The sequence below is a fragment of the Schistocerca serialis genome, chromosome 4, assembly GCF_023864345.2.
Source record: "Schistocerca serialis cubense isolate TAMUIC-IGC-003099 chromosome 4, iqSchSeri2.2, whole genome shotgun sequence".
Classification (NCBI taxonomy): Eukaryota; Metazoa; Arthropoda; class Insecta; order Orthoptera; family Acrididae; genus Schistocerca; species Schistocerca serialis.
Genome location: NC_064641.1, coordinates 192,489,514 through 192,508,490, shown reverse-complemented (window position 1 = coordinate 192,508,490; position 18,977 = coordinate 192,489,514).

Genomic DNA, 18,977 nt, shown 5'->3' with positions numbered 1-18,977 from the left:
ACAGAATGGCAGAGTATACACGTTCCCGAGAGTCCAATCTCAAAGGAAGCAGGTGTTGACAGATGTAAAAATTACCGAACTATCAGTTTAATAAGTCACAGCTGCAAAATACTAACTCGAATTCTTTACAGGCGAATGGAAAAACTGTCAGAAGCTGACCTCGGGAAAGATCAGTTTGGATTCCGTAGAAATGTTGGAACACGTGAGGCAATACTGACTAGAAGAAAGATTAAGGAAAGGCAAACCTACGTTTCTAGCATTTGTAGACTTAAAGGAAGCTTTTGACAATGTTGACTGGAATACTCTCTTTCAAATTCTGAGGGTGGCAGGGGTAAAATACAGGGAGCGAAAGGCTATTTACAATTTTTACAGAAACCAGATGGCAGTTATAAGAGTCGAGGGACATGAAAGGGAAGCAGTGGTTGGGAAGGGAGTGAGACAGGTTTGTAGCTTGTCCCCGATGTTATTCAATCTGTATATTGAGCAAGTAGTGAAGGAAACAAAAGAAAAATTCGGAGTAGGAATTACAGTCCATGGAGAAGAAATAAAAACTTTGAGGTTCGCCGACGACATTGTAATTCTGTCAGAGACAGCAAAGGACGGAGTTTTGCTATTTGGGGAGCAAAATAACTGATGATGGTCGAAGTAGAGAGGATATAAAATGTAGACTGGCAATGGCAAGGAAAGCGTTTCTGAAGAAATCTGTTAACATCGAGTATAGCTTTAACTGTGAGGACGTCGTTTCTGAAAGTATTTGTATGGAGTGTAGCCATGTATGGAAGTGAAACGTGGACGATAAATAGTTTTTTAACAAGAAGAGAATAGAAGGTTTCGAAATGTTGTGCTACAGAAGAATGCTGAAAATTAGATTGGTAGATCACATAACTAATGAGGAGGTATTGAATAGGATTGGGGAGAAGAGGAGTTTGTGGCACAACTTGACTAGAAGACGGGATCGGTTGGTAGGAGATGTTCTGAGGCATCAAGGGATAACCAATTTAGTATTGGATGGCAGTGTGGAGGGTAAAAATCGTGGAGGGAGACCAACAGATGAATACACTAAGCAGATTCAGAAGGATGTATGTTGCAATAGGTGCTGGGAGACGAAGAAGCTTGCAGAGGATAGAGTAGCATGGAGAGCTGCGTCAAACCACTCTCAGGACTGAAGACCACAACAACAACAACGTTCCCGAGAATATCGACTCGTTGCTCATCTAAGGTGACAGTGGTCGAAATGGTCGATTAGCACAATGCCAATATCACGAACGATTTCCAAGTCGCGCCCGTCCATCACATGCCATTTTTGCAAGATCGGAACAACGGCTTCGGGAAACCAGTACGTTCAAGGCTAATAGGTCCGATTGTAGTCGTGGCTGGACGCGCCACAGTTTGACGTGGAAGTTCAAGTCGTCCAACTAGTCGACCAGAACCCATCGACGAGTACCCGTAACATCGCTAGTTCTGTGGATATATCCCAGAGCAGCACGTGGCGATTTCTCCATGAACAGCAATTCCAGTGAGTGTAGGCAATTGGTTCAGAAGATGTTGTGCCAAATGTCGATTTCTGCACATCGTTCCTACACTGCTGTGTCGCCGTTCCAGACTTTGCTAGGATTATTCTTTTCACAGATGACGTGCAGGTCAGCCCAAACAACAGCTACATTTGAAACGAGCAAAATACCTCATGCCACACATCCCCATGGATTTCAACATCATTTTGGTATTAAAATGTGAGGTGGTATTACCTTGGTCATGTGACTGGCTGACATATTCTACTGCCCTGTCTAACAGATCAAAGATACTTAGCCTTTCTGCAAGATGTACTCGTGCAGCATTTGGATGATGTTCCGATGCATTTCTGTTGGATGATGTGGTTCCAGCATGACGATGCGAGTAGGAAAATATATCCAAAGTGGGTGCAAGCTGCCGCATTGCCAAATTTACTCAAGATGGCAGCTCTCCTTGGGTGGTCCCCAACCTCCTATCTGTGGGGATAGATGAGGCACATGTTGGCATCACAACCCTCATTCCTCCCACCTCCCCCACTTCCCCTTCCCTACCCCACTTCCCCCACCACTCCGATCCTCCACTTGTGAATCGGTGGTAAAACGATTCTGACTCTGTGCTGAGCTGCTGGAGAGGAAAGACGTAAGGTACTTTCTTGGGAATTGTATTCTGTACTGTTATCTGGCTACTCCCTGCCTGCACTTTCTGTCTCCCTCTACCTCCACTTTTCTCGATAGCTCGTATGTATGTTTGCCTCAAAGTTTGAACACTGACTGTTTTAGTCCACAATACCACCACCAGAGGATCCTCAAAACTGTCCTATACCCATGACCTACCTAACTCCGCTTCCCATTGCCCCCTCGTCCAGATTTGCAAATTGTGTGTGCCCTAGTCAACAATACCACTCGCTAACCTCTGCTGCTGCCTGCAGTTATAAATTGCCATTGCTGGCATTTATTCTACTTCTCCAGGAAAACTGTCCTATGCATGTGTGGCAGAGGTTTCAGATGCTCCGCTGTACAAAATAACAGCTATTCATGTCCATTCGTGTATCTGTGTGTGTGTGTGTGTGTGTGTGTGTGTGTGTGTGTGTGTGTGTGTATGTGTGTATGTGTATGGGTGGGTGAGCATGTGCTTGTGTTTGTATGTGAGTTTGTGTGTGTGTGTGTGCGTGGGTGTGTTTTTCTCATATACTGTGGAGATTCCTGCTGTATGGACAGTGAAAGAAGAGATGTTGGAGGAATTTTACACAGGCCACTTAGTCGTTATGGAGTAATGTACTGCACGTCTGCCGAAAGTGTTTCTGTTCTTGACAGCTCAACAGCTTTAATGCCAGCTCACTTATTTAAGAAAAGTGACTGAATAAGTGCCATCACTAATTTGCTGCATGAAGTATTTCCATCGTGTATTCTTCAGGTGTTATTCTTACGCTTGCTAAAATGAATATTATACCACCAGACCCCACCTCGCATCATGTAATGGGTTTAGTTTTATGCTTTTAAAACGAATAGTCTGACAGAAACAGTGCAAATAGCGGGAAGTAATACTAAAATCAGTTGAATCTCCAGCTACATAACCGTAAACTCACTTTTGTGGTATGAATATTGAACTGAGAACATTGAATCTTTCATTGAATGTATTACAAAATAATAGTTTGACAACATCCAATAAATCCTTAAACATAAATTCAGCTAGCAAGTTCCACACATTATGGTGAGTAGAAGACATCGCCAATAACATAATTCTGGTAGGACCGAACAAAAACACAATAGCCAGTAATGAATGAATATTCCTGGAGGGAATAGACCCGTTTTTCTTGTGAGTGGTACCAGTATGTCTTAGGATAAGAGACATGTAATCCTCTTATAAGTGAGTTACTATTCAAAAATACACAATTCCAATGACTCTGTTATGTTAAAGCTGCATCCTGGCCATCGTTCTGCCGGAAGACGAAATCCTGTACTATCCTACAAATATTGGAAAAAAAAACTTCCACCAAAAATGTGCATGTGTCTTCATCTCAATATGTGGATACAGATGAATTAGCTTAGAACCAGTCTCATCTTCCCTCCTACCTCCCCTCCTCCCTCCCTCTTCTCCCAACCGCACCATAGGTAGGACGACTGATTTTCCAGGCCTGTTATAATCTGTAGCTAATGATACATAAAGAGGTCTGTCCACTGCGGGTGCACTGGTTTGGTCTGTGCTACAGGTTTGCAGAAATCAAATGTCTTTTTAGGAAATGATGGCCCATGGAACAACAGCAAAATACTTGAGTCTTCATCATGGATGGGGAGCAGATAATTCTCACAAATAAGAATGACCAACAGTATGCTATGGCCCACAAATATCTCAAGCAGTAGGAAGACGCAGCTCCAGGGGCTGCACCGGCAGAGGGGCTGACGTCATGACCTGTGGCCGTTGAGGTCGCTGTAGGCAGTCGCCAGGGCTGATCACCTCTACTGCCATCGGCCGCTTCTAGCAGCTTCTCGAAGCCCGCATGCTCTTCTAGCCTCTGGGCATTCAAAATTAGTGTCTGTGTAAATCCTGTAAAGTAAATTGTCATGCACATGGAATTTACGTACATTTCAAAAAATGGTTCAAATGGCTCTGAGCACTATGGGACTTAACTTCCAAGGTCATCAGTCCCCTAGAACTTAGAACTACTTAAACCTAACTAACCTAAGGACATCACACACATCCATGCCCGAGGCAGTATTCGAATCTGCGACCGTAGCGGTCACGCGGTTCCAGACTGTAGCGCCTAGAACCGTACGGCCACCCCGGCCGGCACGTACATTTCAGACACACAAATACACTACTGGGCATTAAAGTTGCTACACCAAGAGGAAATGCAGATGGTAAACGGGTATTCATTGGACAAATATATTGTACTAGAACTGACATGTGATTACATATTCACGCAGTTTGGGTGCATAGATCCTGCGAAATCAGTACCCAGAACAACCACCTCTGGCCGTAATAACGGCCTTGAGACGCCTGGGCATTGAGTCAAACAGAGCTTGGATGGCGTGTACAGGTACAACTGCCCAAGCAGCTTCAACACGATACCATAGTTCATCAAGAGTAGTGACTGGCGTATTGTGACGAGCCAGTTGCTCGGCCACCGTTGACCAGAAGTTTTCAGTTGGTGAGAGATCTGGAGAATGTGCTGGCCAGAGCAGCAGTCGAAGATTTTCTGTGTCCAGAAAGGCCTGTACAGGACCTGCAACATGCGGTCGTGCATTATCCTGCTGAAATGTAGGGTTTCACAGAGATCGAATGGGGGATAGAGTCACGAGTCGTAACACATCTGAAATTTAACGTTCACTGTTCAAAGTGCCGTCAATGCGAACAAGAGGTGACCGAAACGTGTAACCAATGGCACCCCATACCATCACGCCGGGTGATACGCCAGTATGGCTATGACGAATACACGCTTCCAATGTGCGTACACCGCGACGTCGCCAAACACGGATGCAACCATCATGATGCTGTAAACAGAACCTGGATTCGTCCGAAAAAATGACGTTTTGATATTCGTGCACCCAGGTTCGTCGTTGAGTACACCATCACAGGCGCTCCTGTCTGTGATGAAGCGTCAAGGGTAGCCGCAGCCATGGTCTCCGAGCTGATAGTCCATGCTGCTGCAAACGTCATCGAACTGTTCGTGCAGGTGGTTCTTCGCTTGCAAACGTCCCCATCTGTTGACTCAGTGATCGAGACGTGGCTGCACGATCCGTTACAGCCATGTGCATAAGATGCTTGTCATCTCGACTGCTAGCAATACGAGGCCGTTGGGTTCCAGTACGGCGTTCCGTATTACCCTCCTGAACCCACCAATTCCATATTCTGCTAACAGTCATTGGATCTCGACCAACGCGAGCAGCAATGTCGCGATACGATAAACCGCAATCGCGATAGGCTACAATCCGACCTTTATCTAAGTCGGAAACATGATGGTACGCATTTCTCCTCCTTACATGAGGCATCACAACAACGTTTGACCAGGCAGCGCCGGTCAACTGCTGAGAAATCGTTTGGAAACTTTCCTCATGCCAGCACGTTTTAGGTGTCGCCACCGGCGCCAACCTTGTATGAATGCTCTGAGAAGCTAATCATTTACCTATCACCTCATCTTCTTCCTGTCGGTTAAATTTCACATCTGTAGCACGTCATCTACGTGGTGTAGCAATTTTAATGGCCAATAGTGTATCAGAGCAAAACAGCTGCTACACGTTATCTATTCGCTTGCAGCCATTTTTACATTCAACAGCAAGCTGTAATTCACATCTCTCGCTCTCTCTGTCTGTCTGTCTGTCTGTCTCTCTCTCTCTCTCTCTCTCTCTCTCTCTCTCTCTCCCCTCATTTTTTAACATTACATGGAGTGCAACTACGAAGTGCAAAAACTTTGCTAATGTAACGTAGTAGAGAACTTGATAAGATTCTACAGAGTCTGTCTCTTCTGATATATAAAAAACTAATACCATCTGCATCTGACATTGAGCATATGTGGTGAACCATTAAGTATACGCGCATTGGTCCATTGGAACATGTGGCCAGTGATGGAAGTCCCTTCCACAGACATGTGTAAAATTTTGTCGTCTGTACTGGAAGAAGACCACTTACCAATGACTATCAATCACAATAGATAATTCCTGTGTTGTAGTTTCATAACACTGTTTGATACACTATTTTTCTCTGTAACACATCCAAGCAGAGTAAAACAATAGCTTTATACACTGTCATACATTCTCTTTTTTACACCACAACTTTGAGGTCTATGTCATGTGCTAGAGCAACATTAACAACTTTTGATCCATTGGCTATCGCTGAAAGCTTGACATGGCATAGTGTAGAATGTGCTGCACCCACAACACACGGTGTGGTGGAAATAAAGTTCTTTTTGAAAAAAAAAATGTGGAAGAAATCAGAACATATGGAAACTGGAAGAGCTTCCAGCATTGTGGTGCGTTCCAAACAGCTGTCTGAAGCAATGGCCTCCACATTTCATCTCATAATCCGCAGTGATGGAGTAGTAGTTGTCTCAGAGTTCTGTTTTAGAAGGGACCAAGACCATTGATTCCTCATAGTGCTCGAAGGTACATGATCACTGTTCCAGTGTACTAGGTATCAGTCATTCTGACCTACAAAACTTGGACACTATTTCTTTCATTTTTATGGTTTACAATGTAAACTACAAGTGGAACAGTGAATATCTGCAGTTCTGAAACTCATAGAACACAGATAGTATGCTCCATCAACATTAAACCGCACCAGTGGAGGAATGGAAGACGTTCATACACTCATGCTGACATGTAAGTGCGCTCATTTTTATGTCTTTTACATCAATTTTCGCAATTCTACCAAGTTTTTCATAATTTCAACGAATTTTACCTAATCACTGGAGTTCCAGACCACTGCTCTCGATGACTTGTCACGCCAATAAAATGCCTCATCACGTCGATCCCATGATGCTCTCAGCCAATGAAATTATAGCATGTTTCTGAATTTCTGTATTATTGCTAAACCACCACTCCACTACAAAAGTGTGTGTGACCTTGAGCCGGCCGGGGTGGCTGAGCGGTTCTAGGCGCTACAGTCTGGAACCGCGCGACCACAACGGTCGCAAGTTCGAATCCTGCCTCGGGCATGGATGTCTGTGACGTCCTTAGGTTAATTAGGTTTAAGTAGTTCTAAGTTCTAAGGGACTGATCACCTCAGAAGTTATGTCCCATAGTGGTCAGAGCCATTTGAACCATTTGTGAAGTTGATTGAAATAATACAAGGAGCAATCCCTTATGCAAAGTGCTAAATATCGAAGCGTTTAGCATGTACACCGGAAAGTCAGACCTCAACCCAAGCGTGCTTGTTCTAGCAAACCTTCAGTGCCGGCTTCAGTGGCTTTCATGGATGGATCACGCACTTAAATATCACTCTGGACGACCGAAAATACTAGCGTCATTGAGCGTCCTAATCTCAGAATCTTTAAACACAGAGAACATTACTACAAGACTCTGTATCTTTCAGAATGCATTCTTTTCTATGGCTTACAATCCACAACCACACGTGGCGGAGTGGGGGAGGGGGTGGGGGGAACTATTGGTATGAGAAGTAGTCATGGTCTGATGTAAGGTGGAGTTCCTCATGTTTAGATGAATATGGTCCTCTATAATGCACCTTGCCTCCAGTATTAATATGTATATAGGTATCATCAGTCCACTCCCCCCTCCCCCCCCCCCCCTTCACACAAACACACAGAAAATGTGGTTGGCTCTTGATTTCAGCTTGTACTCCAACACATGCCCAGTTTCCATTACTGTTTACTTTAAATGCCAATAGCCCACTGTTGCAACAGATTTTCCCATACAAGATGATTAAAGCCATATGCAAACCCTGCTCACACATCTACAATTGCCTCTTCTTTTTCTAGTTACAGTTGTCTTCGCCACAAGCCCCAGTTCTTGTTTCATGACTCCAGTTTTCTTTTTTTCCACATAGCACATTAACTGTACTTAGAGGAATAATATACTTAATAGGGAGCGTTTTAAGTCTATTCGATACATTGGTTTCTCTCCTTAGTACTTGTGGGGAAAACATGGTTTGCGACAACCAGCTCTAATTTGGTCTTCCATGGTATGACGGAGAACACTGTCTTGGACTGGGGGAAATATGTTTCGCCTGCTTTAATATAGCGCTTCTGTGTAATATTTATATCGTTTTTGTTGGAGTTCGTTTTACAGATACCCATGTAGCGTACAGGTGGATAATTAAAACTGAATGCAGACAAAGCATAATTTATAAGCTTTCCTTGGTCTTGAGAGACTGAGAGGTTGATATTATATCTGCACCAAAAGGACTATACATCGAAACTGTAGTCAACTGTTTCCGAAGCTACAATATCCATCATCACAACTCTCAGCTCCTCCAGCACTGCAAGAACTCAATCTAACTATAAATACAGATATCCAGCAAGAATGTGTCGTAATAGAATTATACTGATTTTGTGACGTTTTTCAGTACTTTCCCAGAATGTTCATCACACTTGGTTGTTGTGTTGTTGTTTGGACCTTCCAGCATTTGGTTATTGGCGAAGTCTCCTTTTCATCACTGTGCGTGGAACTTGATAACCGAATGTATGTTTAATGACTGTTGGATGGTTTCATTTGGTAGGATATTCATCATACGATACAATGTCCTCGGCTCAATACTCATTGCAGCAATCATAAATTCATACCACAAGACAGAGCTGACTCTTAGTTATTTGGAGATTTAATGGATTTTAGTACTGTGTCCACTACCTGCACTGTTGCCCTCACTGTATTCGTTTTGAAAGCGTGAGGTGAGGTGAGGTCTGTCAATACAATATTCGTAGAAAGCAAAAAATCACACCTGGAGGCTACAAGATGGTAATACTTCATACAGAAATGAGTGTTAGTGTTTATTCAGTCACTTTTTCTAATAAATGAGCTGACATTACAGCAGCTGAACTGTTAAGAACGGCAAACTCTTTAGGCAGACACACACTGTGTTACTCCTAGACGAGCAAGTGACCTGTGTAAAATTCCTCGATCATTTATTCCTCTGCTGTCTGTAATGCAGGAATCTAATGCTTCTACATTATATGAGAACACGCACACACACACACACACACACACACACACACACACACACACACACACAAAGCTGTTATTTTGTACAGCGGAGTATCTGAAACCCCTACCAGACAGCCATATGACAGTTTACCTGAAGACCTAGAGTAAACGTGTGTGATGACAGGTTGTAACAGCATGCAGTGGCGGAGGTTAGCGAGTGCAGACGCTGCTTTCCATCAGTCAGGGGCAGAGCAGGTGGATCAGTGGACAGTGAGACGAATGATATAAATATCTATCTGTATCTCATTTATATCTGTATCTCATTTATGTGGGACATATTATCTCAATGTTTGTCCTACATGAGGCTGATTTTACTTAGCCGAGGATCAGTTTCAGATAGTGTCGGCACATCCATAACCTTTGAAGGCACTCCACTATTGGTCATTCAGTTCTTCACATTTGGTGGATAGTCAGGTATTTCGCTAATGTTCTAGTGGGGCCAGTATTTCCAACAAATACGCTTAATGACTTGCAGAAAGCTTCCTGTTCTTGAGCCTTTTGTCTATCTGTGACTGATTTCCGTAGGCCATAAACGATATATCACTGCCAGCAAACGGGACTTTATGTGTACTGTCAGCGACAAGTTAGAACAGGCCTGGAAAACTGGTATTCCTACCTGTAGGGCGGGTATGGGGGAAGAAAGGTACGGAAGAAGGGCGATAGGACGGTAGTTAGGAGGGGAGGTAAGGCTGGTTCTAAGCTGATTAGCCTGTATCCACATATCGAGGTGAACACACATGTAGCTGATGCGACTGTCTCCTGGCGAGACCTTACGGGGTCGCGTTTTGCAGTAGTTGTGTCATTACAACGATTTCTCTTAATTCCAAGTGTGTATTGCATTATGATGCATTGTTTATGAGTGGTGTTATTTTCATGAGAATTTCGATGTGTAATTAGAATAGGAAAGCATTTCCATCAGCTGTGGTAGCATGTATAGGCCTTGCTACACTTCAGTGATAATTTGCTACCCTACCTCTTCTTACCATGTACCTGTGTACAGGCTCCTCAGCAACTATACACCTGCAGATAGATAGGAGGCAGTTCTTCTGGCAATGGCTGTAGGACAGTTTCTCACGAATTTCAAGTGGTATTGTGGACTAGGGCACACTGAAAGGTGAACAAAGGAGCGTGTGGGGTGTCTGTAGGACAGTTTTGAACATTCTCTCGTTGCAATATTGTGGATTATGACTCTCAGTCTTCAAACTTCGAGGCGAACATAAAGTGGGATTGGGGCCAGTGGAAAATTAAGTTGGGGGTGATAGAATGTGGAGGCAGCTGTAGGACACTCCAACAGCAAGATAACATTCCGAAAAATAAATAAATTTCACCACAATAAAATCTACCCTGAAACAGTGGACAATTTCTGGGAAACACTAGAAGAAACAACAAATAAAATACCTAGGCACCATGTGAAAATCTTAGTAGGCGATTTTAACGCACAACTAGGGAAGGAAAAAAAATTCAGAGATACCACTGGACCCCACACCAAACACAAACGTACCAACAAGAATGGTGAAAAACTAATCGACTTCTGCAGAAACTTTGGACTTAAAATAATGAGTACCCAGTTTCAAAAACCTGCACATAAATTAACCACATGGAGATCACCCAGTCTTAGACAGGGTGAATACCAAATAGACCATGTCGCAATTTCCAAAGAAAACATAAAAGAAATTCAAAACATCAGAACCCACAAAGGTGTCTTTGAATCAGATCATCATCTTCTCCAAATAAAAACAAAATTCCAACCCAACAGAATGCTAAAAAGGCCACCCAAAAGTACCAAACCAGATCCGGAATATCTGCAGCTCAACAAAGGAAAAATCATCATGCAAATTAATCAGGAAAAATCAACAGACTGGAAGAAACTAACAGAGAAAATTCAGGAAGTCCTCAAAGTAGGACAACCCCCTCGCAACAGGAAACATCGCTGGTGGAATGCAACCTGTGATGAGGCAGTCGACAACCGAATAACTGCTTGCAAAAAATTTAGCAGTCACAAAACTGAAGAAAACTGGGAGAACTTTCTTAAAACTCAAAAACAGACCTCAAAAATAATTAGAAAAGAAAAACGGGGATAAGACAACAACAGACTCTCTGAAATCCAGCAGGATTTCATCAAAAATAATACAAGAAATTTTTATAAGACTTTCAGAGAAAACGTACAGGGATACCAAGCGCCTAGCTTGTGCTTCAAGAAACCCGATGGCTCTTTGGAAACCAACACGAAAAATAACTGCAAAATCTTAGCCCAATATTTCAGTTCCCTCCTTAACTGCGAATCACCCCAAGAAAAACTTGTCTTCTCTTCCCCAGTATTCACACACCCAGACTCACATGCCCCGGATCTTGAAGAAATTATGGAGATAGTCAAGCAGTTGAAAAATAACAAAGCACCAGGAGAAGATGGGATCATTGCTGAGTTCTGGAAACTAAACGATCCTATACTTATGCAGAAATTACACCATATAATGTCAGACATATGGAAACGGAGCAGATCCCAGAGGACTGGAAATGCGCTCTAATTCACCCGCTACACAAAAATGGCGACAAGACAGACATGAACAATTACAGAGGAACTTCCCTGCTCCCAGTCGCTTACAAAATCCTTTCCAAAGCGCTTTTAAACAGGGTAGAATCCCAAGCAGATACACTAATTGGTGAATACCAGGCCGGATTCAGAAAAGGACGCTCATGTGCGGAACGGATCTGGTGCTTAAAGACAATATTACAAATGAGGAAATGCAGAAACACAGTAGTTACATTCATCGACTTCAGGAAAGCGTATGATTCAGTGGACCGTGGAACCCTGTTTAAAATCATGGAAGAATTTGGGATCGACCGAAAGACACGAAAAATCACAGAACACACTTACAGGAACAACGGCCAAAGTGAAATTCATGGGCGAAGTATCAGAACCCTTCGAAATCAAATCTGGAGTCCGACAAGGGGACGGACTATCCCCAATCCTTTTCAATATTGTTCTAGAACAGATAATCAGGGAATGGGAACCTCACGTAAAGGGTATCCAAATTGTTATCAAGAAAGAGAACCGAATTAAAGTCAAGTGCCTTGCTTTCGCTGACGATATTGCAATTATCACCAATAACAGAACAGAAGCGATTCACGCAGTGGAAAAACTACACGAAATTTCACAAAAAAACGGACTACAGATATCTTATGAAAAAACCCAATATATGGAAAGGCAGCCAGAAAATAAATCCCCTTTAATAACAAAATATGGTAAAATTGCACAAGTCTGCCATTTAAATAACTCGGTGAAACTATACAGTCCTCAGGATTAAACCGAATTGCCAATGAACAAAGAATCACCAAGCTCCAGAAGGCCTACAAGCTAACATGGACGCATTACAACAAGAAGTGCATTTCGACAGACGCAAAATTAAGGCACTATACAACAGTGATTCTTCCAGAAGCAATCTATGCAGCTGAAACAATGATGATTGATGGTCATTTTAAAAAATTAAGGTAATAGAAAAGCAGGAAAGAAAAATTCTCAGCAAGATTTACGGTCCAATCAACAAAACTGGCATTTGGATGAAGAGACCACAAAACGAACTCTATAGAAAGATCAACATAGTAACAGATGAAATCAGAAAGCGCCGTGCCAAATTTTATACACACATCTACAGGATGGAAGACTCCAGAACAGCAAAGAAATTATTCAATATTATAACAAGGAGTAAATGTAGCACAGAATGGCTGAAAGAAGTCCAAAGGGATCTACAGCAGATCAACATAAAAAATCTCGAAGATCGCACCGAGTGCCGGCATAAAATCACAAGTGTGAAGTTTGGGGAAAGAACATCGCGTCAGCCTGGTAAAAAATGGACAGAGGAACGGAAGAAGGAGCATTCTGAGAGGATGAGGAGGTTTTGGGAAGCAAAGAAGAAAAACATCCAAAGATGAAATTATGAATTCAAGTTCAATCGCTCTCCTAAAGGGGAACAACCGTTATAATAATATAATAATAATAATACATAAAATAAATAAATAAAGACAGTACCGAACACAATTCCCAAGACTATGCGTTACGTTCTTTTTCTCCAGATTGCGTTTTTTTCCTACGAGTTCACAAGTTGATGAGGAGAGGGGAAGTGGGGAATGGGAAGGGAGGGGAAGTGGGGGATGGGAGGGCAGGGGAAGTGGGGCAGGGTGGAGGAATGTGGCTAGTGATTGCCTCTTCTATCAGCCATCGGTATGAGGTGGAGGGACCACTCAGAGAGAGCCGCCATGTTGAATATATTTGTCAACAATGCAGACTTCGACTTTGTTCCCCTACTGATACGCAAGCCCACTTTTCACACAGACTTTGTCAGCACCTACATCAAATATTCGAGGACATGTGGACAGGCTGTAGTGCACCGATTTGTTGGCCACATCAATCATCTGATCATCACTTATTCATGTGTGGCAACATCAAGAGTATTCTTTACAAGACTCCTTTGTAGTCAAAGGACGATATCCATGCCTGTGTAATGGCTGCAGTGGACGTCATTCAGGACACTCTCGGACTTTTGGATTGTTCGCAGGTACACTTTGTGCAATGAAACTCGTGGTGGTTGCCACCTCGAGCACATATCGCAGTTCATGCAAGTGCGAGTTGGTTTGGTGCTGTTTTACCTTACCTTTTGACGTTCTTTCAGACTCGTTTATCTTCCAACATGGGTTTATTAGCATATATTACTGTCCTTAGTTCACTCTACAAGTACGTTTTCGGAGTGTAGTGCGATTGGAATCTTTGCTCTGTTGTACAGAGCGGAACCACTGGGGACCGTTCAAACTCATTCAACGAAAGAAGGGCTCGAAACAGGAGGGCTGAGAACAGCATAAGTACACTTTTCTGCTTCGGATCACATTCAGGTTTCTTGTAATGGTTTTGAATCGTCCCTAGTGGTTCCACTCTGTAGACCAGAGCAAAGATTGCAGTTTCGCTACCCTCCAAAGAGGTGCGATCACGTTCAAAGGGGCTGCAGTCCCACAAATGTCCTTAGAGAAGGGTTGAATCCTCCGGCAAAGGTGTCAGCAATCTTAGAGGTTCTGAAGAGCGTTGCACATCACACTGCAAACTGTCGTTTTCGGCGCGGAAATGTGTGCGTACCAATTCCCTAATGAAAGAGGAGGTATCATTGACGCACTGTGTAACACCTACTCAGGGATTTTTGTGTCAGCTTTGAGCAGGGGTGTGTCTGAAATGTTTCTCTACGCCACCAATAAAAAGAACGTGTGATTTCAACGCTGGACGTCGTGGTTCTGATCTCCAGCGTGGAAGCGCGGAAAGAAGGAGTGAAGTGTCGGTAAAAGGGAGACTGACGACCTACACATCGTGTGACGGGTACACGATGGCGTTGGAACGAACTGTGGTGAAATTTGGTAATTTGGTACCACCAATGTGACATCATTAACCCACCTTGCATCTCTCATGAACTTCTGCGCTCTGGTATTTATTTTTCTTTTTTTAAAGATGTTTCGACAAGTTTCTGTTTGAAGTATCGCGAAAGCCGTTGGTAAGGTCGCAGGGCACAACGCTTTTGCACGGTTACAGGGGTGGTTGTACGCCCTTTTGAACCAAATGTCAAATTTCTACATCGCAATGGGAGGCAATTACGGGATTTCGAAAAATTGTCCCTTTAATTGTGTTGCGCAGTGTATCTGTAAGACAACTGAAATCGAGACGGCAACAGAGAAAAGATTGCTGAAGAGAGGGGCTAATCTATAGTAAAGGTTTCCTGACGAGGAAAATAAGGATAATAACGCTACATAATACCACGAAATACCTGAATATAGCAGGTGAACTAAATAGAAACCTAGTCCCAACAGGGAATCATACAGCGCTTGTAGAAAAAAGTGTTCCGAGACTGTTACCTGAAATGCTCCTCCATGATACTGACAAGAGGGAGATTGAGTTAATAATTAAAGAACTCTCATGGATATGACGGGGTATCTAGCAGAATACTGAAGTATTGTTCTATCTATGTCAGCCCAGTACTTAGCCATATCTGTGACTTTTCCTTTAGGAGTGGTTGGTTTCCTGACCGATTAAAGTACTCGGTAGTGAAGCCACTTTACAAAAAGGGAGACAGGGATAATGTTGACAATTATAGACCTATTTCTATGCCATCGGTGTTTACTAAAGTTATCGAGCAGGTTGTATATACAAGGTTACTGGAGCATTTAAATTCACATAATTTGCTGTCAAATGTACAGTTTGGTTTTATAAATGGTTTAACAACTGAAAATGCTATATTCTCTTTTCTCTGTGAGTTTTTGGACGGATTAAATAAAAGGTTGCGAATGGTAGGTGTTTTCTTTGATTTAAAGAAGGCGTTTGACTGTGATGACCACAAAATATTACTGCAGAAATTGGACCATTATGGACTAAGGGGAATAGCTTACAATTGGTTCGCCTCTTACCTTAAGAACAGAAAGCAGAAGGTAATTCTCCACAATATTGAGAGTGGTAACGATGTTCAGTCCCAATGGGGCACTGTTAAGTGCGGCGTTCCCCAAGGGTCGGTACTCGGCCCACTGCTGTTTCTTATTTATATAAATGATATGCCTTCTAGTATTACAGGTGATTCAAAAATATTTCTGTTTGCTGATGACACCAGCTTGGTAGTAAAGGATCTTGTGTGTAATATTGAAACATTATCAAATAATGTAGTTCATGAAATAAGTTCGCAGCTTGTGGAAAATAATTTGACGCTAAATCACAGTAAGACTCAGTTTTTACAGCTTCTAACTCACAATTCAACAAGAACCGATATTTTGATCAGACAGAATGGGAATATTATAAGCGAGACGGAACAGTTCAAGTTCCTAGGCGTTCGGATAGATAGTAAGCTGTTGTGGAAAGTCCATGTTCAGGATCTTGTTCTGAAACTAAATGCTGCTTTATTTACCATTACAACAGTATCTGAAATAAGTGACAGTTCAACACGAAAAGTAGTCTACTTCGCATATTTTCATACGCTTATGTCATATGGTATTATTTTTTGGGGTAATTCTTCTGATTCAAAAAGAGCATTTTTGGCTCAAAAACGGGCTGTTCGAGCTATATGTGGTGTAAGTTCGAGAACCTGTTGTCGACCCCTATTCAATAGTCTGTGAATTCTGACATTGCCCTCACAGTATATATTTTCTTTAATGTCGTTTGTTGTTAGCAATATTACCTTATTCCCAAGAGTCAGTAGCTTTCACTCAGTTAATACTAGGCAGAAATCAAATCTGCATGTGGAATGCACTTCCTTGACTCTTGTGTAGAAAGGAGTGCACTATTCTGCTGAAACCATTTTCAATAAGCTACCACAAGAACTCAAAAATCTTAACAGTAGCCCAAACACTTTTAAGTCTAAACTGAAGAGTTTCCTCATTGCTCACTCCTTCTATTCTGTCGAGGAGCTCCTGGAAGAGCTGAAAAATTAAGCAAATTCCAGTGTTACATTGTTGATTTTCTTTATTTAAACTTACGAATTGTCGCCTGAATACGTTTCTTATATTTCATTTTATCTGTTTCTACTATCGTGTTATAATTTCATGTATTGACTCGTTCCATGAGCATGGAGACTTCTCCTTAATTTGGTCCCACGGAACAATAAATAAATAAATAAAAAATAAAGTAAAAAATCAAACATTAAGAGGTAGAGCGCAGCCGGGAGAGGTACGATATGTTACAGTGGAGAACTGTGTCTCTTGAATGGCAGTGGTACCATTCAGTAGTCTCACCCTCATGAATTCTCAGTGCGCAAATCTTCCTACAGATGTCGACAACTGCTAAGGAAAAACAGCGTTTCTGCAAGTCGTTGTAGCTATGTATCCGCATGAAATTGCTAACATCGGGCGCTGACAATCTCTATTTCGTCGGATTGCACAACGGTACTACTGGATATTTGTTGAGGAAACTTTACTTGCTGCAGCACTGAGTAATCTTGATGGAGAATGACTGGAGTATCTCATCTGACTAGGTTATTGTCTTCGACAAACAGATATGCCTCTTGATTGTTTCCCTTGCGTACACATTAAAGACGTTGTGTATTAACAGTAGAGCAGTTAGATAACGTATGTGTTCGTTAATGAGTAACAAATATGGCACAAGACTCGAAGTACCGTTTAGTTGCTACCTGAGACGTTTGTTTCCTTCTCCGAAACCACTGGGTGCCCGACTCGGATCGAGTCAGTAGTTTTCGATTTCCTCCAATATATTATTCTCAGCGGAATCGAAGTGGCCGTAACGTTACGTTACTTGTGTTTCTGCTTCCACACACACACACACACATACACACACACACACACACACACACACACACACTCAGTCGTGCCGACTCGGTAGTTATCGTATTTTCCCGATTTTCTCCAACTTCCTGTGCGTCTCGGGACGCGTCGGCAGTATTCATAAGCCTCCGATTCTGTCCTCCCAGAAACATTTCACGCGTTACGCTATTTTACGCGCCAAGGATTTCAGCGTATGGCAAATCGTCTGCTTTTCGGTGGCCCATGGCACACAACGGAAAGTGCCACGGACAGCAACTGCCATCCAGCGAGCGTACACCTTCTGTCCAGAATTTTCCGAGAGTGATTCCATTGTTGGCGTACAAACGACGTAAGTACACCAACTACGGTGGAAGGTTGAACACACAATTGCAAACAACAGATGTGCATGCGACCAGTCAGCTGTGAGCAGGAAGTATTGAGTAATGGACGTGAGGCAGTAGTGTGTCAACATTGTTGTGTCACGAATCGCAGTGGAGCGGCATCTCTGCATCAAGTGTTCAAGACGTTCTCCACAATGCTTTGAAGAAGAGAAAAGTGTGCGTAAAGTTTTTCCGGCACACCACGACTTCTGAACAAAATCAACCACGCGTGGTTGCCTGCCTCGACTCGACTGCAATGAAAAACGTGGACACTTTGTAACACCAATATCGATTGTAAGTAGGTTATACTATGAAACTGTGTGCATGTAACTGTGAAGTGACTGTTCTTTACTAATGAAGGTCATTGAATTGACAGAGGGAGAGGTGAAGTTTATATTATAAGTATTGTAAAAGAACTAAAGGATATTTAAAAATAATGGAATTTTTATAATATATGACTGCTCATAAAAGAGAAATTGTACTTTGAATACTGGTTCATGCTTAGGGAATTTGTATAAAAGATGTAGGGGACCCCCTTCGCTACGGAAGTGGCTTGGAGCACGGTAAAAGGTGGTTTTGACTGTCGATATGGGCGGCTATTGGGTGAGCACGCTACGCAGTAGTGGCTAGACGTTGTACGGTTAACATAGGGTGTGCCAAGTGAGGCATTTGGAAGCTAATCTATATATAAAACTTGCCTCGGATGTGGATTCGGCTGTTGGATGGTGCTCTTGGTATTATGGAATGGCTCTAAAACGAGAAAAATACGTCGCTTAGAAGAATTTGTAAAGAGCATTCTACTTCAAGAGCGTGGGACCAGTCAGCCGCCACATTGCTTGCCACCACTATTGCGCCACTGCTCCGCCAACTTCAGGAACACAGATATGTATGATAGCATCGACCAGGATATTTGTGTGAGTGTTTGCAATAATAATCGAAATGCTATAAACTTTTGTTTTGAACCCTAACTTTGTCCAGATCATGAACCGATGCAGGATCCTTCCCTAAGTGTGCAGAAAACCGAGTATCCTGTGTCTAACAAAACTATGATTTGTTTCTGTGTTTTAAATGTGCAATAATTAAGTGCCAAAGCATATAAAGGTTACCGTCTAAAATACCTGCTTCACAGGTGATGAAAGGACATACAAAATTAAACTTATTTGAA